The sequence below is a fragment of the Equus przewalskii genome, chromosome 3 (assembly GCF_037783145.1).
Source record: "Equus przewalskii isolate Varuska chromosome 3, EquPr2, whole genome shotgun sequence".
In the NCBI taxonomy this organism is placed as follows: Eukaryota; Metazoa; Chordata; class Mammalia; order Perissodactyla; family Equidae; genus Equus; species Equus przewalskii.
The window spans coordinates 59,506,657-59,533,514 of NC_091833.1; the positions used below are offsets into that span (position 1 = coordinate 59,506,657).

Genomic DNA, 26,858 nt, shown 5'->3' on the forward strand with positions numbered 1-26,858 from the left:
CAGTCTGCTTGGTTGTGGGGTTGCAAACAACCAATGCGACAAGCAAATAAAACGCAAATCGATTGCATAATCTGCATGTCTTTCAAAAGAGGCAGGCTGTAAAACGCAAATCAACTGCATAGCTAATTTGAATATCTTTCAAAAGAGGCAAACTGTAAAAGATAAAACATTGAGCTATCTTAAAATTTTGTGAGAGAATTAGGACCAAAAAGTCAACATAATTAATTCTTCATTCTGAGGATTTAGCACACGGTTGTAATTGTAACTTAAAATTTTTTTTAAGTAAGGTCGAATAACCTTATTTTCATAGCTGTTTGTTTTGTTTTCCAATGACGTAATGTAAAATCATATTTTGGGCCCTGTTTTAAAGTAAATTCACTTTAGGCAGACTTTTTCTAGTACAATTGTTTGCAGGTAATAAGAACTGCCTGGACTGTAGCACAGTACAGTTTTGGCTCTCAGCTTCCTGGTGGCAAAAGCAAAAAGGAAGCATGCTTAGTTAGAAAAGTGATAGGGACATAATATAAAAACAGGAAATCATTGTGGAGCGTTGGGGGGTAGCTGAAATCTACTATTAGCGAAGACTGAAGACTCTTAGTGGCTAGAAAGAGGTCGAAGAGGGTAGAGACCGTTCTTTCTAAACTGCTTTGTGTTTGGCTTAACAGCGTCACCTGCTAAATGCCTAATGAACACAATGGTGGTCCTTAACGCTGTTCAACAGCTATTCCTGGCTCTCTACCTTGGCTGCAGAGGAAATGCTCCACTTTCTCTGAGTCCTGGGTTGGGACCCTTGCAGTTGAGTGGAGCCATGTAACTATTTCTGGTCAATTGTTTTGAGCAGAAGAAACAAGTGTCACCTCCAGGCAGAGACCCTCCAGAGTTTCCTTTCCCTTTGGCATGGTGACTGGCAATGTTAGAGATGGAGACTGCTCTGGCAACTTGAATAACTAAAATGCGCTGCCACCCTGATGACCCACCATGAGTATGCAGAATGAGCAAGAAATAAACCTATGGTTTAAGCCACTGAGATCTGGGGGCTGTTTGCTACTGCAGCATAATCTAGTCTCTTCTGACTGATACAAATATCATCCTGCCAGTGATAGAATATAAAAAATAAAATAAGTGAGTTGTGCAAAGGCATATTGCATATGCTGCTCAGATCCTACAATAAAGATCCCAACTAGCAATGATGACATTCTATATAATTTAGGCAAAGACAAGCCCAGGAACAAGCCTGGATCTCTGATGTGCACTCCAGCCTATTTTTCTCCCTTCATTTTGTATCACGTGACTCTTGCCCAAATATATGTGGCCACGAGAATCTCTACTTCTTATATATGTAGTGAATAATTTTAATGTAGATTAAGCTTTAGAAATGGGACTATTCCTATTGAGCTGGGATGGACTGAAAGGTTATTATCGACAAGTGGATGGACAACTCTGGGAAAAGTTTATTAATCATAAAAGGGAAAGCAGAAGTAGAGATAAGAAAAAAAAGGGCCTGTTTTGGAGAAACTACAGCTAACGAAAGTAAGAACGGCTGCAAAGAATGGACACTAGAAAAAGTATGCAATCCTGAAAGCAAAAGAATGGGGAACCAGACACGTGAAGAGAGGGAACACTGATTACAAGAGACCAGGGCCTGGGCAGGGAAATTCTGAGGACTGAATCCAGGAGCAGACCTCAGGCTAGGAATTGAAAAAGTAAGGTCAGAGTTCACTATTTTAGAATTGAAGGGTGAAGCTGGAACTAGAACCCTAGGCAGGAGGGTGTCCTGGGTAGCCAAGGGAGCTGAGCAGAGTGAGTTTTGGCTGGGCCCAGGGGAGGTGCTCTCATGTGGATTAGGCTTAGGGAAGGAAGCCAACCCTGGAGAAATACAAGGTTCCAGGCTTTTAAAGAGTCTTATTATTTACACATCCTTAGATTCATTTAAGTAAAGAGATTCTGGGAGGTTTCTTCACATACCTCAGTGAGGTCCTTTTTGCACTATATGCAGCTAGTTGTTGCGGAACCATTTAGGATGGCCTGAGGCATTGCAACAACTTCCTGGCTGGTCTTCCTGCAGTGGTCTAGTCCCTGTCCCACTCTGGCCCCATATTGGTCCTCCACAGGCCGCCAGAGAGGCCTAACTGTAGCAAGTCTGACTATAGCACTTCCAGATGCAAAACCCTTCTATGGCTTCACATTTTTCATGGGATGGTCCAAATTTCTGAGCTTGGCAGCTAAGCTTTTTGCTTTCTGGTCCCTGCCTGCCACTCCTGCCTCATTTGCCCCGACTCTCTCCCCTTCATCCATATTGAATCTGTGCAAAGCTTTTGGGTAAGCCACATTCTCATATGCTTCCAGAACTTTCCACACGTGGCTGTCTCCTTTCCAACCCTCAGCCCGCCACGATCTTCAAACTCATCTTCTGAGACTTAGTTCAGTGATCACCTTCTCTAGGGAGCCATCCCTCAACCTCTGAGACTGGTCACATGCCTTTCCTATGCTTTCCCATGTACTCTGTCACAACATCACCTGCCTGAGAGGTAGCTGTCTGTTTACTTGACTGTGTCCCCTACGACACTGTTACCTTCTTGAAGGACCAGACACGACTTACTTGTTTGGGTATCTTCTGCACCTAACGTGGTGGCTGAGTCCTAGCAGATGTTCAATATGTGTTTGAAGAATGTATTTATTCATGGCAGTATAGTATATTATGTACAATATACATATATGCATAGAACATCTATTACAACATACATATATAGAGAATGTACATATAAACCATTTTATAAATAAAAGAAAAAGAACTTCTTTTCATTAACCCATCAATGGAGAGCTTGGATCTTTAGAAAATAAATAAAATCTACGAATTACGTATGTATTTCATGTATTTCATAAGTGTATAGATAAGTCTACTTCTTATTACCAATCAAATAGGAATAGGAGTCATAGGACAATAGTTAAGTATGTACACATGCACATACACATAAAATACACACTTTATCTCATTTTAGCTAACAATTTTCAACTCTTCATCAAATTTATATAAAAGTTACTGATGTACAAAATGGATCAGGCTTTAGTTTCATCTGCTCTTCTTTTCCCTACTCCTGGTGTGGGAGTAATTCTAGTGATCAAAAACTAAAACCAGGGGCAGGAAGAAGAAAGATGACAAATCTCTAGATGTTTTGAATGTTTGGTCATCCACGCCTAAAAAACACCTGACCTGGGGGATCTCCAGCACTTAGTAAAGACAGCCCAGTTCCATTGTTCGAAGATGCGTTTCATATGCGCCTAAAGTTCCACCCAAATATTCTGCTGCTTCCTAAGGAAAAGTCCACTTGAGTCAGAGAGCAGTATGAGACTCATCTTAACCCCATGAACTCTCTGTGTCCCAAAGTTTTCCAAAGTTTCCCCTATGTTTTTTAATTTATAATATTGAGAAAGTTTTGGCTTGCAACAAACAATTGTAATGGGACAAGGATGGCTATTCTTAGTGCTATCTCAGAAGGACTGACTTCTTTGTCTCTGCAAAAGAACTCTCAGGGATGGCCAAGCTGGAAGGAAACCGGTAATAAAATTCACGCAGGCTCCCCTCCTGTACAAGATAACAATAGTGTTCTATTAGTCACCATTGTGAACAAGCAACATTTTCAAGTTACATGACACTCCGGAGGCCAAAAAGATACCTGAGCAGTAACTGGTGAAAGGATTTCTTCGCTCTGGAGTTTTGAACAATGATTTGCTTATTTATCTTTCTATCAGAGCCATATAGTGGTTAAGCTGTGGAACCAGACTACCCAGGTTCAAATCCTACCCCCGCACTTAGAAGCTATGTGACCTTCAACAAGTTATTTGACCTCTCTGTGCCTGTTTCTATTTCTGTGAGATAAAGGTAATAATACCCTTCATAGGATTGTTGTGAGGAATAAGTAAGTTAATGCATGTAAAGTCCTTAGAAAAATGCTGTTTAGAAAATACCCAGTAAATGTTCGTTACTCTCAGTAGCTTAAGTTCTCTTTCATAAATTAGGAATCCTAATACCTCTTTTACATACCTCACTGGTTATTTTAAAAGTTAAGATTAGATAATTCTATAAAACACTTTGAGAAGCATAGCATAGTACACTGAAATGAACTATTAGGGTGACTCTATGCCAATGTGGACGTCGCCTTGACAATTTCAACCGTTCCTGGAAGATGCCTGATTAGAAGCCAGATGCTGGAGCTGCTGGAAGCTGGAAATAAAACTGTAGAAGCAACACCAACATAAGGCAAAGGAGGGAAAGATAGAGGGAGGGAAAAGAACATCTCTGGTCGTGCCTACTATCTATTAGGGGCTTGACAGGCATAATGTCATTTAATTCTCGCCAACACTTATGAGGTGGGTATTTTGTCAACAACAAAACTAAGACTTAGAAGATCACGTAAGTTGCCCAAGGTCACAAAGTTGTAAATAGCAGAGCCAAACCCAAACCCAGATCTGTCCAAAGCCGAAGCCCATCACCCATTCTCCCTCCCAACCTTAAAGCAGGCAGCAGCCACCCTTCCAAAGAACAAAGCCATTCACTGTGTTAGAGGAACCAAACGACAGTGATGGCCAATAATGACAGTGATCAAGGAAAGGTTACAACTCTCAGGATAGCCCTCCACCCTACTAGTAGGCAATAGGTTCTGGGGAAACTCATTGAAAAGACATTATTATCCAGCAGCTGGGACTCTCCAGCAATCCTGAGTCAGCTCTGTTATGCTTGGTGGCATTGATAGGCATGGCCAAATGAGTAGATAATGGTGCCAGAAAAAGAATAAACATGTGTTGCACAAAAGAATAAATGAATGAAGAAAAAGTACAGTAGGTCCTTAACACTTAAGAACATTTTAAGTTCTTCACAAATACCCAAATTCCAGAACATTCTCTCTAACCCCACCCCAGCTTTGAACTGCCTGTTATCAGATTCCCACTTGCTATGATGCTCCCGAGTTGTAGTTATCTGTGAACCTCAGGCCACTCCTCCCCGAAGATTTTTGCCCCCTGGCTCACTTTGAGACCTCTCACCAACATTACTCCTGCCACCATGCTTATGACGCCCATAACTCATAGATGATCCTCTGGTACTTACTCGGGCCTCTGTTTTCCTTGAGTCCCTCCTCCAAGCCCTCTTTGCTACTCGTTTTCATGGTCAGACTCTAGCTCTTGTCATTACCAATATGCAAACCCTCCATAATCTCGATTTCAAGCATCTACTCTCTATCTCCTCCTATCTTTTTTTGGTAACAGCTTTATTGAGAAATAATTCACATGTCACAAAATTCACCCTTTTAAAGTATATAATTGAACGGTTTTTAGCGTATTCACAGAGTTGTACAACCATCACCATAATCACCTTTAGAATATTTTAATTACTTCTCCCCCCCATAAACATCGTATCTGTTAGCCTATACTACTCCTATATCTAGGAGTGGAACTGCTGGTTCATATGGTAATTCAATGTTTAACATTTTGAGGAATTGTCAGACTGTTTTCCAAAAATCACTGCACCAGTTTATAATCTCACCAGCTATGAATGAGGGTTCCAATTTCTCTACATCCTCAACAGTTGTTATTATCTGTCATCCTGGTGGGTATGAAGCGATATCTCATTGTGGTTTTGATTTGCATTTCCTCCCCTCTCTTTTCGGTTCATTTGCTCTAATTCTGTGACTCCAACAATTTTTTGATCCCATAAAGACATAGCTTTCATTGGTCCTAAGGGTCTTCCATTGCTTCTAACCCATTTCATGTGCTCACTTCCTTCCTTACCTATTTTAATGTCCATGGACTATCATTACGATCAGTTATTTGAATAAACTCTCAGCTCTTTTGCTCTTCTCTCCCTTCTTCATGCTCAATTGGCAAAACTCCAGTTTTGGTTAAATCCAGCTCCCCATCTACTCCACATTTTTATCTGCCCAGATGAAACTGGCTGGTCTCAGTTTGCGTCCATGACCTTCAACCTCAAGTCAGCCCTTAGTGCTACCTGGCAATTCTAAATCCATTCACGTAGCAATCTCAAATCTGTTCTTCCACTGCCCTGGTCAATTTCATAGCTTTGTCACTCTCCTAAAACCTCCAGTCCTTCATCACTATCCTCACATTGTCTTTACTTCCAATTTCACCAAGAAAACAGGTGCAATCAGAAGACAACTCCTCCAACTTGTACCACCACATGGACCTCTCTACCTCTATCTGTATATACTTTGTCATCCTTTCTGTTAAGGGGTGGACCAGCTACATTCCTCTCTACAGCTGCGTCATCCGTTTGTGCACTAGATTCCATCCTTTATCACTTACTCAAGGACACTACTCCACAATTGTCTCCTCTCAGCCATTATCACATTTTCCTACTCTATTGGATTATTCTCATCACCAAAAGCATTCTATTACTTCTCCCATCTGAAGAAAAAAACAGGGGCTGGCCCGGTGGTGCAGCAGTTAAGTTTGTACGTTCTGCTTCAGCAGCCCGGGGTTCGCTGGTTCGGATCCCAGGTGCAGACATGGCACTGCTTGGCAAGCCATGCTGTGGCAAGTGTCCCACGTATAAAGTAGAGGAAGATGGGCATGGATGTTAGCTCAGGGCTGGTCTTCCTCAGCAATACAAGGAGGATTGGCAGCAGATGTTAGCTCAGGGCTAATCTTCCAAAAAACAAAAAAACAAAAAAAACCCCTAGCAAACCTTTCAATCCTACATCCTCATCCAGCTATATCCCCTTTTCTTTCCATAGCCTATATTTTATCTGAACTCCAGGCTCATATATTCAATTGCCTTCTGTTGGGTGTTTATTTGGCATCTTAAATTTCACAAGGCTGAAATTAAGCTCCTGGCGTACCCCTGAACCTGCTCTATTATGGCAAATAGCATCACTGTCTTCCAATTTCTCAGACCAAAAACCTTAAAAAAGTCTCTCTCACATTACACATTGACTCTATCAGCAAAGCCTAAATCGCTACCTTCAAAATATGTTCACAGTCTGACCACCACTTCTCACCACCCACACTGCGACCGCTCTGCTCTGACCTGCCGCCATCTCCCGCCGGATGTTCAGTGGGATCCTAACTGATGTTCCTGTTTCTGCCCATGTGTCCCCTCTAATCACTCCACATCCCTACCCTATAGTGATTTTCCTTCTTTTTGTGTTTTTTCCAGCTTTATTGAGGCATTATTGACATATAACGTGTAACTTCAAAGCGTACAACGTGATGATTTGATACACATCCCATAATGTATTTTCAGCACAGCAGCCAGAGTGATCTCTTTAAAACTAGGTCAAACACGTTACTCCTCAGCTTAGAACCTTCTAATGGCTTCCCAACCCACTTAGAGCAAAAGCTCAAGTCCTCATACTGGCCTTCAAGGCCATACACAAGAACAAAATCTGGCTCTCTATATCTCCTTGGTCTTTTCTCCTGTCACTCTCCCTTGGGGTCACTCTACTTCAGCCACCCTGGCCTCCCTGAGATTCCTTGAACTGTCCAGAACACATCTATGGCATAGTCTTTGCACCCGATGGTCCCTTTGTTTGGAATGCCTTCCCCCAGGTAGCCTCATGGCTCACTCGCTCTTCTCCTTCAGGTCTCCTGCATTATTCATAAGTTTAGCAACAGCTGTTTCCAATCAGATACATAGAATAGTCACAGAAAATTGCTGGGCAAGTAGGAATAAGAAAGAGAAGAGAAATAAAAGGGATATTTAAACTTTGAGTGTTTTTCATTAGGTCAGGGTCGGGTTGCTTTATTATTTGGTTTAATCCTCATAACCTCTGGGATGAGAAGGATTATATCCATTTTACAGTTGAGATAACAGAGGCACCAATAGATAAAGGCGTAATCTCTAATAAATGGTGGAGCTAGGTGTCGAAATAAAAAATCTAACCTCAAAACCTATCCTTGGTCCACAACATCACAGTTTTCCAGCTTCCTATTTAGTTGAGAGCGAGCTTGGAATGGATGCCTATTACAAAGTCCAAATATTTGCAAAAGTAATCAATATGGCTTATCTTTATAAGTTCTTCACCTTGACTCTACCCTTAAATGAAACTTCTGTATGCTCAACGGAGGGTTAATTAGATTCCAGAGATTCCTGGCAATCTTTCAACTCATCATCTGGGATCATTTTTGCATGATAAAAATTCCATCAAGTGGCCCACTGCACACAAATGCTTGTCAGCAAATGTACTCCTTCCCATGCTAGTAAGGAGGTATAAACAGAAGGTCCTGCCAGTGAAGGAAATGAAAGGAAAGTAATTTGTTAATGGCTTTACTCAACAGTGCCATTTTCCAAAATGCCATGCTGGGTGGCCCAAATATTTAGAAATCCAAGCTCCACAGATCTTCTTTTAGGATGAGTTGTAACCCTGGGCCTTGTGTGGATGCCTGAGAAAGCTCGGGTGTCTGGCTCCCCTGTTATTATGCAGCTGTAAGCCACCCCCACATCCATTATCTTTCAATTATCAGCCGGGCATTTCTGCCTCCCCCTCTGGCCTATTCTTCTCCCCTGACCCCTGACTCATGTATTTGCTTTTCCCTGTCTGGAATCCTTGCCCAGACTAACTTCAGTCACTCAAAAACTCTGTGCTGTAAGGAGGGAGATGGACATGGGGGAACAGTGACAATCAAGGGACTCATATACAATTGTTTGCAGCATGCTTCCTGGCCAGCCTCTGCCCACTTATTTTATAGTGATGAGTTATTCATTAAATGACCATGAACCATCAGTGAGGAGTGGTTTCCATTGTAGGTTGGTTTTCTGTAAACATTAAATCAACTCAATAAAATGGCTAATTGAAAATGCCTTACCAAATCTGGTTTCTACTTCCTCCAGTTGAAGTTTGGGGATGAAATGGTGGTCAGAATATTACGGAGCAGTCCCCTAAGTTTTATTAATTGCCATTAGTACAACTATAATTTCCAGCAGGAGATGTTTCCCAGGTGCTAAATAGTCTAAAGTGAATCAATTTAATCCAAATAACAATCCTGAGAAGTCAGTTAGTATTGTACCCATTTTATAAAGGGGGAATGTGAAGAAACTTGTCCAGAGTCTAATATTAAATATGGAGGAGGAGCTGTAATTCAGACTCAGTTTAACTCCAAAGTCCATTAGGCAACATGCCTCCCAATGGCTGGTAACATCCAACGGAAATGACAATTTTTTTCTGCATGTATTGGCTTGTAAAAAATCCAGTATACAGAGCACCTGTTGTGTGCTGGGCTGGAAGATACCAAAACATAAGCTAATGGACTCTACTCCCTTGTAATCTAGTCAAAAATGAAAGGCCCATGAAAAAGTAAGATAACTAGCAATGCAAGGTAGCATATCCCAAGTGTCAAATATGAATTAGAAGTGGGAAGTGCTGTGTGCGTGTTCAGACCAGAAAGTAACCACCAAGGCCATTCAGGACTAGGGTGGTCTTTCGGAGGAAGGCGTATTGGTCTGGACCTGGAAAGCTCTTAGGCCATTTACTATAAGGGCTCTTGAACTACATAAAACTTCAGCCAGAGAAGAAATCGTTTCCAAGGTCCCCAAGGGGGAAATTGAAACAAGGACAGTGGAACATGTGTCAAATTAACAGCCAATTTCTTCTTTCAGAAAAATGCTGACGGGTCATGGGCTGTGTGCGCATGGCACAGACTTTACAACAACTATCTTAATGTCTGGACATTATTCGTTATTTATCTAAAATTCAAATTTAACTTGATGTCCAGTATTTTTATTTGCTAAATCTGGCAACGCCACTCTCACCACCACATCCCATTGAAGCCTGCCTTCTTTGAATGTTTTTTATTGACTTTACAAAGAAGAACCATTAGGAAGAGGAAGGAGACAGTTCAGCTTTGAGGCTGGGATCCTGATTTGGTCATTGCAGCCAGAGGTGAGTTCATGGGGGGAAACCTCACATGAATCAAACTCATAAGAGACTGACACATATATCCAAACCAATCAGACTCGTGGGCTTCCAAACCACCATGCTTTTGCTCAGGGCCTGGAATGCCCTTCTTCCCATCCCTCATCATTTGCTTGGTAAACCCATTCATTCATTTATTTATTTAGTTCATTCATTCACTGAGTCAGCCAATATCTGTTGAGCACCTCCTGTGTGCCAGGTACTGTATTAGGAGCTGAACACCTATAATTGCCTCACTGTTCAAGCAATATTAATCATGATAATAGCTAATATTTGTTAGGGCTTGCTGTGAGCAAGGCACTGTATTAAACGCTTTATATCTATTAAGTCATTTAATCTTCACATAACACAATGATGTAGTTATAATTATTATTCACATTTGACCAATAAGGACATTGAGACATAATGAGATTTTAAAAACAAACTAACAAACAAAAAAACTCCACTTGTTTCTGGTCATACAGCTAATAAATGTTGGAAGCAGGATTTGAATCTAGCAGTTTCCAGAGCCTGTATGGCAACTTAACTCCGCTGCCCTCCGGACTCTCCCCTCCCCTAGGTTAGTCATTTCTCCCTCCAGGCTCATGTACCACTGTGAACTTAGTAAACTTCACTAATAAATTTGTTGCAGTGCCTCACAGAGTCTTTGCTGACGTGTCTGTCTCCTCAATCAGACTGTTAAGCTCCTCCAGGGCAGGAACAACACCTTATCCATTTTTGCATCCTCAGTGCCTAGCACAGTTTGTGGCATAAAATAAGTGTTCAATACATACTACTGGGTTAGTTTCTCGCCAGTAAGGGAAGCTAGAACAGTGCATGTGTCCGTCAAAGTCGATTCAGGAAAATAGAAATTACTCTAAGTATTTAAAACACAGAGGGAATGTAACAGAAGGAATTGGTTATATAGATAGTGGATGAGCTCCCAAGCCACAGCAGGCAGCTATTATCACCCCCACCGCCTCGGGGGGCTGGAGTCAGCCTGGTGGAGGATGGCAGGCGGGATCTAATGTCCTGGAGAAAACAAAACCACTGTCACAGACACTGTCTGAGATCAAGAGACCGGAGAAATACCTGGCTCTGTGTTCCTCCCACCCTCTAATCATCCATCTCCCACTGGCCAAATACTGCCAGAAGCCAGCTGACTAGAAAGACTGGCTTTAAGGACAGGACAATGGGCAGAGCACCCACCAGAGAGTGCGCTTGTCTTGTGCCCATCATGAGAAACCATGGGCTAACGATGATGACCACCCTGCAGTGGTGCACAAGTGCTTGCCCTTTCATGTTCCATCATTGTCTAGGCTCCATGAAGGTATCACTCTTTTGCTAACTTATCATGTCTTCAGATAAGTCTAAATTCAATCTGATTGGCCTATATCTTTCTTTGTGTTTCAACTGGCAATGACAGCAATCAACGCTATTGAGCATCTGCTCTACTTCAGACATTCTGCTCAGACTTGAGGATATAGAGCTCAAAAAGTGAGAGGCCCTGTATGGCAAGGAATTCTCCATCAAGCGGAAACAGACAAGTAAACAGACCATTTATCTGCCATGTGGTAAGTGCTATGACCACAATAAGCAGAAATGTTGGAACTTGGGAACTCCAATGAGGTCAAACCCACCCCCAATAGCTTGAAAATACAGGAAATAAGATTGTTTTATGAGTTTAATCTGTAAAATAAATGCACAATGGGTCAGAATAGAGATAAGCAAAGACAAATGAAAGAGTTGGAATAACCCCTAAGGCTCCACCCAGTTCTAATATCCTGGGGCTCTGTGCTCTATACGCGCACCAGAAGGCCATGCACTGCACAGGTCTTTCCACGCATAATCTCTGTTATTGGACCCCTGGGTCTCTGAATTTCATTCCATGGACACCTGAACCTTGTAAATAATAATTTTACAGGTGGAGAATGATGCAAGATTTTCTTTGTCCTGCCCAGGGTTGCAGAACTAAATAGTTGCAGAGCAGACATGGGAAACCTAGTCTCCAGATTCTCATCTCTGCTCTAAGACGTTATCCCAGATCCAGAGATGTGTTCTGCTGTTGTGAAAAATAAAACTTGGCTAAAGTAAGACTCTTAATTTCCACTTAGTTGACAGCTTCCCAGATTGTGTGCAAACTCCTTTAAAAAAAATTAGGTGCACGTAATAATGTTATTATTTTTCACTTCCAAACAGCTGATTGGGTTGTGGTTTTATATACTTATGACTTTGTTTTTTAAATACAAAACCTTTGCAGGGTGTGTTGCTTCTAAACATTCTGCGCAAGTTGTGAGCTCGTTCCTGGCTTTTCCACGACAGTGTTCTCTTCCAAGTTGATGCCCAGACACTCTTCAGCTGTCTTCCCCCCACAGTCGCCTATCTGCTAAGCTACCAGAGTAGCCAGCCCCTTGGAGACAAATGGAAACAGGCTTTAGAATGATGAGAACAATGGTTTCTGACTTTAGTGACCCTACTGAAGTCTTGCCACTTCTCTGACCCTAATATATATGTTCCTACAGTAAGTGCAGAATAGTGAGGTAAATTACTATAAGGTGTTCCTAAGTAAAATGAAACGAAACAATACCTCATCAAGACCTGCTATATGAGGAAACATAATCCTGGCCCTGATTCTTCCTACATGTTGGAAGTGAACTGCAGCAGGTTCTCAAATTTGAGGAAATTATTTTATTCCCAGTGGAAGAGGCGACTCAAGTATTTATACTTTCCAGCTACTTATTGTAAAACAAGGAAGCCTTTAAGAGCAAATTGGCAGAGAGAGCTGAGGTTGGTTCCAATGACACCATCACTGACCTTCCTGGAAAGGAATTATTTGTTTGATGGCCTTGCTCATGGCTTTCAGGATTCTCTTTGTGCAATGAAGTGGGAGGCAATTACCTTTTAGGCGTTTTCCAAATGCTGGCTAAATTGGATGGCTGGCCAAAGACTGTGTGGACAGGGCACATTGTTATTTGGTAATCGCTTATTAAGCACTGTTCTGAACATTTTGGGGGGATCTGCATTTAATTCTTAAACTAACCCCATGAGGAAAATAAGTTATGATTGATAGATGCGCAATCTCAGACTATAGTGATGTTTCCAATCTTTTTCTCATCATAGCACCTCTTTGAGGGCTGAGAGGACCAATCTCTGGGCACATACATACACCACTCACAGTGCATTGGAGGAAAAGCTCAAGTTGGATAGGGTTAAATATCTTGCCAGGGTTAGGAAAGCAGCCAAGCTGAGATTTAGCTCCAAGGCCGTGACTACAAAAACTGTGCTCTTGACCTCTGCTTTATACTGCAGTGTGCCACCAACCTATTCGTGTGGTGGTGTAAAATTCTCACAAACATATTTCTCTTCATTTGAAGACTGATGTAGCTGAGTCCCTCTATGATGCTGGTGTTGGGACGTAGGCCAAACCCTCAGTTTATTACGTTATCCTATTGGACTGTTCTTTCTTTCTTTCTTTCTTTTTTTTTTTTTAAAGATTGGCACCTGAACTAATAATTGTTGCCAATCTTCTTTTATTTTCTTTCTGCTTTTTCTCCCCAAATCCCCCCAGTACCTAGTTGTATATTTTAGTTGTGGGTCCTTCTAGTTGTGGCATGTGGGATGCCGCCTCAGCATGGCCTGGTGAGCGGTGACATGTCTGTGCCCAGGATTGGAACCAGCAAAACCCTGGGCCACCAAAGCAGAGCACGAGAACTTGACCACTCAGCCACAGGCCTGGCCCCTGGATTGCACTTTCAATTTTCAGTGCTTTTATGGTCACCATCTGACTAATGTTTTAATGGACATCTTGTCATCTCATTGGCTACATTGTAAAATGATTCTAGTACATGAACACTCTGAGTGGGAGGGTGTGGGAGGTTAAAATAGCAAAGCCAAGCAAACAGCCCAGCTATTACTACACTAGAAAGATCAGAAGTCACTGTCCAGGCTAATTTAATGCACCCCAGGGCAATCTGGGAAAGTGAGTACATTCCGTTTTATACATTTGAGTCTGCTGAGAAGCTGGTTAGGAGGATATTCCTCCAAAGATCAGCCAGTCAGGATCCAGCATCCCATGTGTGACCATTCCTGTCCACAGGATGCAGACACAAAACGTGAGCAGGGCTTCTCGTCTGAGTGTTACATGTCTATCTGGTCCTCTCTGCTCCATGGTCAGTTTATTAGAAGCTTGTATGAGTGAGAGTTAAAGATCTCATGGGCTCTGTCCCTTTACTGGGAGATAAAACCTCTCCCTGGGTTTTCTTCCTCCAAGTTATATTTTTTATCTTGCGAGTGTTTATTGCATGCTCACCTAGAATGCTAGATTCAATATCTACTGAAAAATATCTAAAGATAACAGAACTATACACGGTTTTTAATCCTAAGGAAATTCCCACCCATTTCAGTGGTATTTACTCTAAGTTAAACATTGAAGGAACCAAGCAGTGTGTATCTCTTAGCAAGAGCCTGGAGGATGTCAAGCTGTGGCTGTGAGCCGCAGCTGCTCGAAGCCTTGTCCTAGGAGCCTAGAACTTGCAGGTGTCTCTTCAGGAAGCAGACTCCCCGCAGAAAAAGGGAAATGGACATGAATTTGCAACACCACACACTGAAAGTATTCAACCAGACTTTACCCAGTGTTTATCCAACACTTTGTTAATCTGTGCTCATAAAACTAACCCATTCCTGAAACAGCAGAAACAGGCATCATTTACTCCTAAATGCCTTCCCATTTGCCTTGCAAGCAATGCCTTTTTCAGACAAGACCATTTTTTTCAGTGTTAAAAATGAGAATCTCTGAAGAAAAAAGTGAGTATCAGATCTCTATAGATCACCACTCACCTCAAGAGAATTGGACCAGGGGCCCCAGCAAAGGAGAAATTGTGCCAAATGTGTTTCCAGGGACAAAATCAATAAGAAATATAGCTTGAGTATACCATACTCTTCAATTAGTGAGAAAGATCTATTATATTGCTAAAGCTGAGAAAACACTTCCAAATCACGTAACTGTGGTCAATGTCCAGACCTAGAGCAAAACTACTAAATAGTAGGGTTTATACCATAACCAAGAGATTCAAAAGAATGAAAATACATAAACCTCCCCCCTCCCTCCAACTAGACTGAGGTGATTTTTTTAAACAAATCTTTGCTGGGCTGGAAGAAAAGCAAGAAAGAAAACAAGAGAGTAAGTTATTGGTCTGTATCGCTGATGGAAACTCCAAACCCTGGGGGTTGGGATGATAGAATCTCTCAGAAGGATTTGAGGATCTCAGAGCAGGACTTGTGCCTCCACTCCCCATCAAGAGTCCCAAGGAAATATTCTCACAGAGAGCCCTGTGCAACATGCGGGGCCCTAGTGGAGCAGAGATGGCTGCAGGACAGATAGAGCCGGAGAGACCATCTGAGACACATCCACCATCTCCACCTCCATGTTTCCTGCAGCATCAGAGCAGCACAGAAGAGCAGCAGATGTCTTCCCATGGCTTCCCTCACACTCTTCCCCCATGAGACCCGGCAAGAGTTTGGCTGAGAGAAAGCCAGTGGACCGGGAATGCCCTTATGGTGTGTGGGCCTGGAAGCCAAAGGGCAAGGACACAATGGTGGATGGCAGTGAGGACAGATGCCAAAAGCCAAAGCCAGTTCAGAAGAGGAACAGAGATCATCCTTAGTGAGAAGGTTTAAAAGAATAAAAAGGAGTGGGAGGAGAAGCAGAATGTTGAATTGACTAAGAATTTACTCAAGAAGGACTCAGTTTCCTGATACTAGAGTCACAAGCTGACATAGCTCTGGTCCTGGTGTGCTGGAGTCTTTGGAGAGAATCTGCTGCTCTTGATTCACCAGTGAGGGCAATCAGTGCCCCCAGTAGTGCCCAGATCAGAGCATGTCTTGCTGGCTCCGAAAAGGAGTGGCCAGACAGGCATCTTTCCTCATACCCATTAGGGAGTTGGTACCTGCCAGGGTGTATTATCAACCCTTTTCTCTGTTCTTCTAGGGCTACTAGAAAGTTCTAGGGAAGGCAAAGCCCCCAAAGCAGACTGTCCTGGTGAAGGCCAAATTCTTCAGCAGAAGAGCTGAGGAGAAGATCGAGGCTGTGTGTCCTGATGGCTTGACATCACCTGGAGGGAGGTTTATTAAATGCTAACCAGTGCTTTTCAAAAAAAAAAGACTGGATTTTAAACCAGAAGTAATTAAATTTATCTTGAATTAGAAAGATTTCTTTTTCTATTACCAAATAGAAATTGGAGCTCATGAGTTAATTTAATTCAACTACAGAAAAATAAAATTACTTCTTAGCTCACTTGACATTTGCAATGGTAAAAATTTACTCCCTCAACACATTTTAGTATAAATTTGCTGCTTCTGTTTCAGTTTTATCTCATATTTCAGAATGAGAGGCTTGCTGCCCTCTTAAAGGAGTTTTAATCCTCAGTGCAGGAATTAGAAGGCACTTTTTAGGAGCCGTACCGGTGGGCGCTGTGGTTGTCGCCCTGGTATCCGCTCCACCCTTTCTCCACTGTGAAGCAGCCACCGGGACCATGTCTCCATCTCTGGAGTGAGCCCACCTCCACTGCTGCTGGAACTGGTTCCTGGGCCAGAGTGCTCGGTCCTGGGCCATAAGCCAGCACTCAACACAGGCCTCCTCTTTCTGGAGATGAACACTGAAACACGGAGCCAGCCCTAGCTTGAAACTGACAGCACAGAAGGTAAAGAAAAGATGTTTGGTGAGTTACTCAATCAAATCAACACCAAAACCACCGCTTCTGAACTTTCCAGGCTGAGTCAATCAGTCTCTTTTATGATTTAACCCAGTTTGAGTTGGGCTTTGTGTTACCTGCAACCAAAAAACCCTGAAATGTTGCAGTTGGAGAAGGGACTTTCTCACCTCCTAAATCTCAGTGAATGAGTAAAGTCGGGCCTCACAAGAGTTACCTCATGCTTTGATGTCCTTTTTCTACAAAAGTATTCAATGAGAAAAACCAACAACGAATATAAGCAAATTCTATGAAGTGAAAAACCCAGGTCTCCTTTATTTCTCATATTTCATGTTTATCTTCCCCCTAACCTGTGGAATCAGTGACCTCTGCTCATGGATCTGTCTTTCCTTCCCTTCTTCCTTCTCTTCTTCCTTAAAGACAGGAGGGGAGGACGAGGAGAAGGAGAGTGAGAGAGAATGAAGGCAGGTAGGCAGGCAGTCATCAGCGACGGCTCCCTGCTTCTGATCGGGTGGATGAAACATTCCTTACTAGCTCTTATATAAAACTAAGAATGTGTGCTTCCATTGTTCAGGGATATTGGGTGACTCCAAGAGAACAATCCATTCCACAAATTCCACTGACAACTCATGACCAGGTGATGCAAGCAGTGGAACACAATGCACACTGATTGTTTGATCTGTCACGGATATCGGGGCTGGCAGCTACAGGATTATTATATTTCACTCACCCATTTCTCTCTCACATACCACTCTAAGGCTCTTATGGTAACCTCCCAGGCCAGAGTTTAGAACAAACCATCAGACAGGACACTTATCAAAGTGCAAACATTGACTTTACAATGTGGCAGTTAAAAATAACCTGCCAGAGACTGGGGCGTCAGGGAAGGCCATTGTCCTGCATGGTATAGAGTGTACTCCAGACTTCCTCCCGGAGGCCTTCTCTTCCACATTCTTTTAGATCCTTCCTGTGGCTGCAAATTGACAAGGTTCAAAGGGGGCCACTGTCTTTAGGATGTCAGGTTTGTAAGTTTCTGCCCTTTCCCATTTACTCATTGCCTTCCGGGATAGCAGACAAATCCCAAACTGGTTGGTGCACAGAGAAGCAGTGCACAGGAGCCTACCAGCATTTATTTTTTTGCATCCAGAGGCATGTGGATCCTGGAAAAGAGGTACAATTCCCAAGGCTTGGTTTCAGCTCACAAAGTAGAGGATGAGCTCAAGAGGAAGTCTGAGGCTAAAGGTCAGGCTACTCCAGAGGCAGCTCACGGGGAAGGCTCCAGGCATGGCTGGGGAAGAGCAAAGGATGCAGCAGAATATTTTCAAATGTGATATAGGGGGGAAATGCCGCTGTCGAATAATAAAGGATTGGATCCTCCCATCGGAATTGAAGCATGGATGGGTTTACTGTCAACAGCCTGTTTGTAAGAGCAAAATTAGAATAGGTTCTGTTCTTGAAAGAAGACTATTTAAGAACCTTGAAAAGCGCTACTAAAAGAACTCTCAAAACTCTACACAAAAAGAAAAGCAAGAATCCAATTGGAAAATGAACAAAAGACAGGAAGAGACATTCAAAGAGGATTTATGATGGTAAATAAGCACATGACAAGTTCAACATCACTAGCCATTAGGGAAAGGCAAGTTAAGACTGCATCGAGATATCATTATACATCTGTTAGAATAACTAAAATGAAAATTAGTAATAGTGCCAAACGCTGGCGAAGATATGGAGAACTTGATCTCTTATACGTTGCTGGTGAGAATGCACAATGCTACAGCCACTCTGGAAAATAGTTCTATAGTTTCTTTAAGAACCAGACATATATTTACCATATCACCTAGGAATTGCATTCCTAGGCATTTATCCAAGAGAAACGAAAACTTATGTCCACGTAATAACCTGTACACGATTGTTCACAGCAGCTTTATTTGTAATAGTCCATAACTGGAAACAACCAAATCCCTCAGTAGGTGGGTGGTTAAACAAACTGTGGTATATCCAGACCATAGAATACTACTCAGCAATAAAAAGGAATGGCATTTATATAACATTCTTAAAATGACAAAATTAGAAATGGAAAACAGATTAGTGGTTGCCAGGGGTTAGGGAGGGTGGGTGGGGCATGATATGACACTACAAGGGCAATGAGAGGGATCTTTGTGGTGATGAAAAGTCCTGTATCTTGAGTGCAATGGTGATTACATGAATTTATATATGTGACAAAATGGCATGGAACTATACACACCCATTGTTTCAATGTCAAATTCCTGCATTTGATATTGTACTATAATTACGTAAGATATAACCATTGGGGGCAATTGGGTGAAGGATTCACTAGAATTCTGTGTATTATTTTTGTAACTTCCTGTAAATCTATAATCATTAAAAAAAAAATTTTTAACTCTACCCAGAGTTTCTGGACCTAAGCCAGATGCTGTGTGAATTCTGTGGTTTTGGCTATCCAGCATCGCTTCATCAGTGGTTTCCTGTTCACTGTGCCCATATTTCCTCAGCGGGACCCCTCTTCGCCTCTGTCAGCCCAGATAGTTCCAGGGAAAACATGTGACCCAGGCAGGAGAGGTCAGCACATTGTGTTGCCCTAAGCCAGTCTAGACTAGACTTTGCCGGAGCTGGGACAGAGATGATGGTTCTTTTGCATTGGACTCAAGTCTGGAAGGATGGAGGTCCGGGAACCACATGAGGGGGCTGCGCATGGCACTGTTGCCAGGGAAGCATAAATGAAAATGGAGAAGGGAATCCCTTTCAGAGGAAATCATTTGAGCCCTGTGGCCACTCATGCCTACCTGCAGACGGCTCTGTTTGTGAGCCAATGCATCCCATAAATTCCAGAGCAGGCAGCCAGTTGCCATAACACCTGGACATTTAACAGTTAATGTAATACAGGGAGGGAAAATGTTCTACTCTTTCATAAACGGACAAATAAACAAACAAAAAGCTCTCAGGGGCTGCCCACTAACCCAACTTCCTGTATCAGTGGTATTAATGGAAGCCTGTTGTCTGGGAATCCTGCCCACAAATCTATTGAAGAAACCCTTGTAAGAGCTGATTCTGAAACCTAACACCCCCCATGCAGGTACCTGAGGGATGGGGGAGGGAGAAGTCTCGTTTCATTACTTAAGGAGGAATACTGATCCCCTGAGTTGATAATATTTAGGCCCCATTCTCTCCCTCCAACTCCACTTTCCATTTTGAATTTTCATCTTCGCATTTCATTTTGCTTCCAAATTCCCTCATGTGCAACCCTGTTCTCGAGCCCTTTCGGCTAACCCATCCTTCTTCTCCTGTCTACCCCAATCACAATCTCTGTGGTGATGACGCTGCCTGGTCTCTGTCCTCCTCTCTCTTGTCCCTCTTGAGGCACCAAAGAGGTCGGAGGCCCACATCTTCCCTCTCCTCCAGCCCCCTCACCTCACCATCTCAGTGAAAACGGGGTATTTCCACCCGTGCTCTGGGTCCCAGGTCCTCAGGACTTGCTTTGTCAGGGATCTCTGCTCTCTGCTACCTTCAGCCTAACCCTCTGCTGGCCCCTTTGCCTTGCCATATACCTGCCTAAGTTTCTCTCTTCTTATGAAAACAAACATTTGCCCCCAGCCATTTGCCTCCTGGGAACTATTGTCCTATCTCTCCACTCTTCTCAGCCAAGTTTCTAGAAAGAACATTCTGCCTTGACTGGTTCTACGCTTCCTCACCTTTAATTAAATGCCCAGTCCTTGGCCATCTGGCCTCTGCCCTATTGAAACCGCTGAGATTTCCCAATTGCAAAACGGAGAGGTCTCATGCCAGTCTAATTGTCTTTGGCCCCCGTGTGCTGTCTGACATTGCTGTCCACTCCCTCCTCACAAACTCCCTCCTCTTGGACCTCCCTGACGCCATGCTGCTGGCGTTCCTCCAACCTCTCTGTCCACTTCTCCTCGGTCTCCTTTGCTGGGCCTTCTCCTTTTGCCCTGTTTCTTGGGGTTCCCTGGCCAGCCTTCTCCTTGTCCCTACATTCTTCTTCTTCTCTCTACTCTAACTGAGAAATCTCAAAATCCATGATTTCACTTAACACCAATATGTGCATGAGTCACCAGGCCAGGTGCATTTCCTAGGCTTCAGGTCACCTCGCTGAGGCCCATCACCAAAGCCCTCAAGTTCAGCACATCCAAGGTGAGCATAGGCTTTACCCTCCTCCACCCCCTGCCTGCAGACCTTCCTTCTCTTCCACCTGTGTTCCCTGCGGGGGAAGCCCCCCCCCCCCCCCCCCCCCGCCTCCCTCTTCTGCAACCTCTTTATCCATTCAGTGGCCAAGCCCTTTCGGTTTCAGCTCCTTCAGAGCTCCCACACACCCTCCCGTCCTCTGATGCCCCTTGTTTCTTCTCCGGCTTGTCCCACTGGTTTGTCTCTAGGGTTCTCCACACCCCTAGCCCCGAAACAAAAATTTGCTCAGTTTATACCTTGCTTAAAATCCCGCCTTGGCTCCTCCTGGTCCTCATGGCGAAAGCCAATTCTCACAATGCAGCATCCTCAACGACGTGCTTCCTGCCTCTCTCCAGGCTCCACTCCCACCATTTTTACCCATAAGCCCTTTGTTCCAGCCATTCTGGCCTGCTGGCGGTTCCCCAAGTGCACACTCCCCCTGCAACTGACTTGCACACTGGCCTTCAAAACTCTGTTCAGTTGGGTGTCACTTCTCATGGAAACCCTTCCTAATGTGCCCAAGCTGAGTTAGCACTGTCATCTCTATTCCTGTCACGTATGCGCTGAGTTCATCTGATGCATGTCACTCCACTGTGTCCTCCATAACATCAAGATAGCCTTACAGGCAAAGGCAGCGTCCCTTTTCTTTCTTTTTTTTTTTTTTTGGATAGCTTTTTTTCCCAAATTGTATTTTATTTTGAAATATTTAAAATCTTTTGAAAACTTGAAAGAATGGTACAAAGACACATACCTTTCATCAAAATTCACGACTTCCTAACATTTTGCCACACTGTACATTCATGATTCCTGTCGCCTCCCCCTCCCTCTATAAAATCTTTATACACTATACTGGCTTAAATAGTGTTCCCCCAGAATTCGTGTCTACCCAGTACCTGAGAATATGACCTTATTTGGAAATAGGATTTTTGCAGATCTAATCAATAAGATGAGGGCATTCTGGATTAGGATGGGCCTTAATCCAATGACTGGTGTCCTTATAATAAGAGGGAAATTTGGACAAAGACACACAGAGAGGATATCACATGACAGCAGAGGCATAGACTGGAGCGATGCAGCTGCAAAACAAGGAATGCCAAGGATTCCCGGCAACCCCCAGGGGCTGGACGAGGCCAGGAAGGGTCCTCCCTGCTTCAGAGGGAGCACAGCCCCGCCACCTCCCAGATTTCAGATTTCTAGCCTTCCGAACAATGAGCAAATGAAGTTCTCTTGTTGTAAGCCACCCAGTTTGCGGTAATTTGTTACAGCAGCCCTAGGAAACTAATAAAATAATTAGATATAGATAGCTATATACATAAGATAGATATTAATATATCTGTTAATATAAAATATAAAGTCAATGTATACTATAAAATTGATATTACTATAGATATAAAAGGGTTTTTTTCTAAACCATTTGAAAGTAAGCTTTAGGCACATGACGTTTACCTCAACACTTTAGTATATATCTTCTGAAAATAAAGACATTCTCTTATATAATAACAATATCATTATCAAACTCCAAAAATGTAACATTAATACAATACATAATATAATATATATAATATGGAGTAAATATAATACAATATAATATATAGAATAGATATTCAAACTTCCCAATGGTCCTAACAATGACCTTTACAACTTTAAAAAAAATCTAGGATCCAATCAAGGTTCATTCATTGCACCTAATTGTCATGTTTCTATGATCTTTTTTTTTCAGGGAAAGATTTGCCCTAAGCTAACATCTGTTGCCAATCTTCCTCCTTTTGCCTTCCTTGTTTACTCCCTAAAGCCCCAGCTCACAGTTGTGTATACTGTAGGTTCTTCTGGTTCTGTTTTGTGAGCCACCACCACAGCATGGCCACTGACAGATGAGTGGTGTGGTTCCACACCTGGGAACTGAACTCAGGCCACCGAAGTGGAGTAGCCGAATTTTAACCACTGGGCCATCAGGACTGGCTCTCTATAATGTTCTTATCCTAAACAGTCCCCTGCCTTTTTTTCTTATTTTTTTCTTTTCTTGACATTGACATTTTTACAGAATCCAGACCAGTTTTGTATGCTGTCCCCAAATTGGGATTTGTCTGACTGTTTCCTCATGATTAGATTCGGGTTAAACAATTTTGGCAAGGAACAATAAGGGTGATCTTGTGTCTGTCTTAGTCCCTCACATCAGGAGGCACATGGTGATGTTTGATTTGATTGCCAATGCCCACTATTGGTAATGGTAAATTTGATCACATGGTTAAGGTGCAGGATTGTGTCTTATTGCATTCCCAGGACTTTTCAACAGGACTGAGCCCTTAATTGTTCATTGAATGAATGAATGAATGAGACTTATGAAGCACAATGGTCTGTACTGAAACTAAAAAATTTAAAAATTCGGCAACAAGTGCAACTTCATATTAATCATGTACATCACCTCTTATTAATCAGGGACATCACTGGGGCACAATGACTTTGCTATCCCCACTTCTGCAATGTTAATGTTCAGCACTAAAATGTGAAATCTATTGTGCAAGCAGAGTGGTATTAGCTTATATAAATTCAGCTGTGAGCTTGGGAGCTTCAGAACATAGATCTCAGGATGGTTGTAGATACCACTCAAAAAATAAAGCAAATTATGTCTTACTGACTTGAATGTCATTATTTTCTTCCAAGATGTTTTATTTAAGTTCCAGTAATTTAGGCCAGTTTCCAGAGTTAGGCAATATGTTTGTAATAGCAACATTATAAAATGTTAATTCTGAAAACTGTCTATCTTTTAACACACACACAGCCTTCATATCACTTATAACTCCGGTTTATTGCCTGTAAATCAGTTTCTGTCCACCATATTTAATCATTGGCCGATATTTTTACAAAGACACTCAACTTTAATCAAATCCTTAAGGGGATTGTTAGATATTCGATCATGAATGATTTGAAAAATAAAAGGCTCTGGTTATAGAACCAAATACTAATGAAGCCACATGATTTGGCTAACTCTCCTGAGTTTAACAGCAGCTACAGAAAGCGACCCCAGACCCAAAGATGGACCCTGATTGCTCTAACAGAAGTTGTTGATGCTCACACACAATGAGAATTCTCGTTTATGATACGTGGTCCCTAGTTTTAGCTGCCTAAATACTGGGGAAAAGCTGTGGCAATTGTCCTAATGGGCTTGGTCTGAGTTAACTTCACACACTGAATGAGGCCCAGGCATAACCACCCTGGTAAAGAACACTGACGAGCATCCCTCTGCATCGCTGTTTACGAGGTACAGCATGCAGCTAAGGGAAACTTGGGTGGTGTTAGAAACGCAATCCATAGACAGCAGCCGTAGCAGTGTATCCACTTCTGGACATCATTCTAGCATAGATGGGGACAACCTGACAGTAGAGGAGTGTCATCCAGCCCTGGCGTTAAGAGGGAAGTCTTAGGAGCCAAATCACCTGGGTTCAAAGTTGGGCTCTGTTACTTACAGGCTGTATAACTTTGGGCACATTACTTAACCTCTCTGTGCCTCAGTTTCCTCATCTATAAAATGGGGGTAGCATTTACCTCATAGGGTTGTTATAAGATTTATATGAATTAATATATATAAATTGCTTAATTGGCACCTGGCATATAATATGTAACCAATAAACATTGATTATTATTACTACTATCATCATCATCATCACCATCACCATCAGGAACAGCTGGTGAAACTAAAGCAGGAGAAAATAGAAAAGAGACTTGTAGGGACGTGACTGGTCTCCCCAAAGGCTTGAAGTGCCGCCAAGAGGAAGAGGGATTAGATGATTTCCATGTTACCCTGGGAGCACATATACATCAGAGGGTACAAATCACGGGCATTCAGATTTGGGCTCAATATACAGGGAACACCACTCTATAGGTCAGAGTTACTGAAGGAACAGAGCCCAAGTTTGAACCCAGTTATCTGAAGCAGCTTGCTCTAAATGAGGGGTGTCCTAGGCTCCTGGGGTATTCAGTCCCATCCTGGATGATCCCTTGGGATTTAAGAATTAGCTGGAAGACTGAATTAGATGATCCAAAAGAACCTAGCCCTGTGAGTCTATAATCAAAAAACACTCATTACAGCATCAAGCAGAATTTTAAAGAATGATTAAAATATCAGAAGCTCTACACAAATAAAAACTCCTCTGTTGCAACATTGTCACATCTTTGCCTTCCTTGTTTACTAATCTACTCCCAAATCTACTCATTAGTTATCCTTCCCATTTCCACCCAATGCCTACACAAAAAGGAAAGAGATGCTGTAAAGAGATTTCATCTGAATAACACACTCAGATGCACATACAAAAACACAAGACGCACCTTATCTTACAGGAGTTTAGGTTCAAAATGGGTCGGTGTATACGGTAAAAATCACAGACAGTCAAAACGGCCGTGAACAATCTAGGGAGGCACCCCCAGGTTAACTGCGTCTTTGTGAGCCCAGCACAGTCGATTTCCCTCCAGTGTCGGAACTGATCTCTGCTTTTCTGGTTCAGCACTAAACAAAGGAGTTGGCCTGAGTTTAAGTTCCAATTTCTAAGAAAAATATAGATGTTTAAACAGTAACCTCAGTCAGGAGGAAGAGCTATTTGTTCTGCGGGGAGATGAGACCAAATGAGACCAATGGGATTCATGATACCCACTCATTCTCACACGTTCTCAGCGAGTGGGACGTCCAGCTGAATTGACTGCACCATTTATGTTGCTATCTTCCTAATTTGTCTATTTCTTTTCTTTTTTCTATGTACCCTAGTACACAAGAGTTGAAGTCGCTGAAGTTAAAAGCACTTCTCTGAACATTTAGGAGCAAGCCAGGCCTTCTTAGTCAGCAATTGCTCTCGTTCAGTTCATTTTTTCTCTGACTACTCCCTGGCCCCTGGTGATGTTTGTTTATCCACCACCCTCCTTTCTTCCGAGGAAGGCGCCCCTTCTTCGGGGGGACTGCCCCTTCCCCACTGCAGTCAGCGATTCTAGGGTTCCACCAACCGGAGTGCCTCACCGGCTACATGGGCGGGCATATGACCTAAGCAGGACCAATCAGAAGCCTCCTCTGGGATTTCTGCACTTGGAACCAGGGCGTAGTTCTGGCATGTGGGTTGAAGGAAGACAAGAAGAAGAGGCAGTGTTGAGGGGTGAAGAGAGGGTTCTTGGCTCCACTCTTGTCCCGGCTCCAGTAGTCTCTAAGGTTAGTGATTCTCGTGACGATGCACTAAGTATCTTCTCTTTGCTGAATTGGGTTTCCGTCACTTCCAATAAATGGAATTTTAATACAGTCCTCAAGAGTTCTCGTCCCTCACCTGTACCAATCTCAATATTCTCTAGGCAAATAAGAGCATACACAGTATACGCTCGGACGTCTGGCTCCATGCTTCTTACCGCACACATTTGGAAATACTTTCATTTTCAGGCAGGCTCCTGAGAGCCCTACCAAATGTGAGGAACTGTCTTAAATCCTTTCAAATCGTTCAGATTATATAACACAAGAAAGGGATGGGCGGGGGCAGGAGAGGAGATAGGCAGGGGAGGGGAGGAGAGAAGAGAGAAAATGAAAGAAAACCCCGTACCATTTTTTTCTTCTTCTTCTTCTTCTTCTCCCCAGAGGCCGCCAGTACATAGTTTTATACTCCAGCTGAAGGTCCCTCTAGTTGTGCCATGGGGGACCCTGCCCCAGCATGGGCGGATGAGCGGTGTCGGTCTGCATCAAGGATGGGAACCAGCGAAACCCGGGGCCCCCAAAGCAAAGTGGGCCTACTTAACCACTGGGCCATGGGACTGGCCCCCAAAACCCCGTACCTTAATGAGAACTCACTCTGCCTTTGCCTCTGTCTTTCAAAGTCATAGGAGAAAGACTCTCATTTAACCCCAACAAACATTCTTTGAGTGCCTATTACATGCCAAATGCTGACGTGGGTTGAGGAGACCATATAAATGAATACAGGTAGTCCCCGCCCTCAGGGGGCTCAGCACCTGAAGGATTCCTGAGTTGTGAGCCTCCCCCAAATACCTCTAACAGGTTCATTGATTCTTTTTTCTCCTACTTATCAGGAGT

The 26,858-nt window shown here is 42.9% G+C and overlaps 1 protein-coding gene and 1 non-coding gene across 5 annotated transcripts in view; one reads left to right on the plus strand and one right to left on the minus strand.

Moving 5' to 3' along the window:
• Positions 1 to 26,858, minus strand: part of SHROOM3 (shroom family member 3) — a 249,737-nt gene that overhangs the window by 202,028 nt on the left and 20,851 nt on the right. The window lies entirely within an intron of this gene.
• Positions 15,652 to 15,781, plus strand: LOC139082705 (small nucleolar RNA SNORA3/SNORA45 family). The gene has a single exon (XR_011538909.1). It is a non-coding gene; the product is annotated as a small nucleolar RNA SNORA3/SNORA45 family (small nucleolar RNA).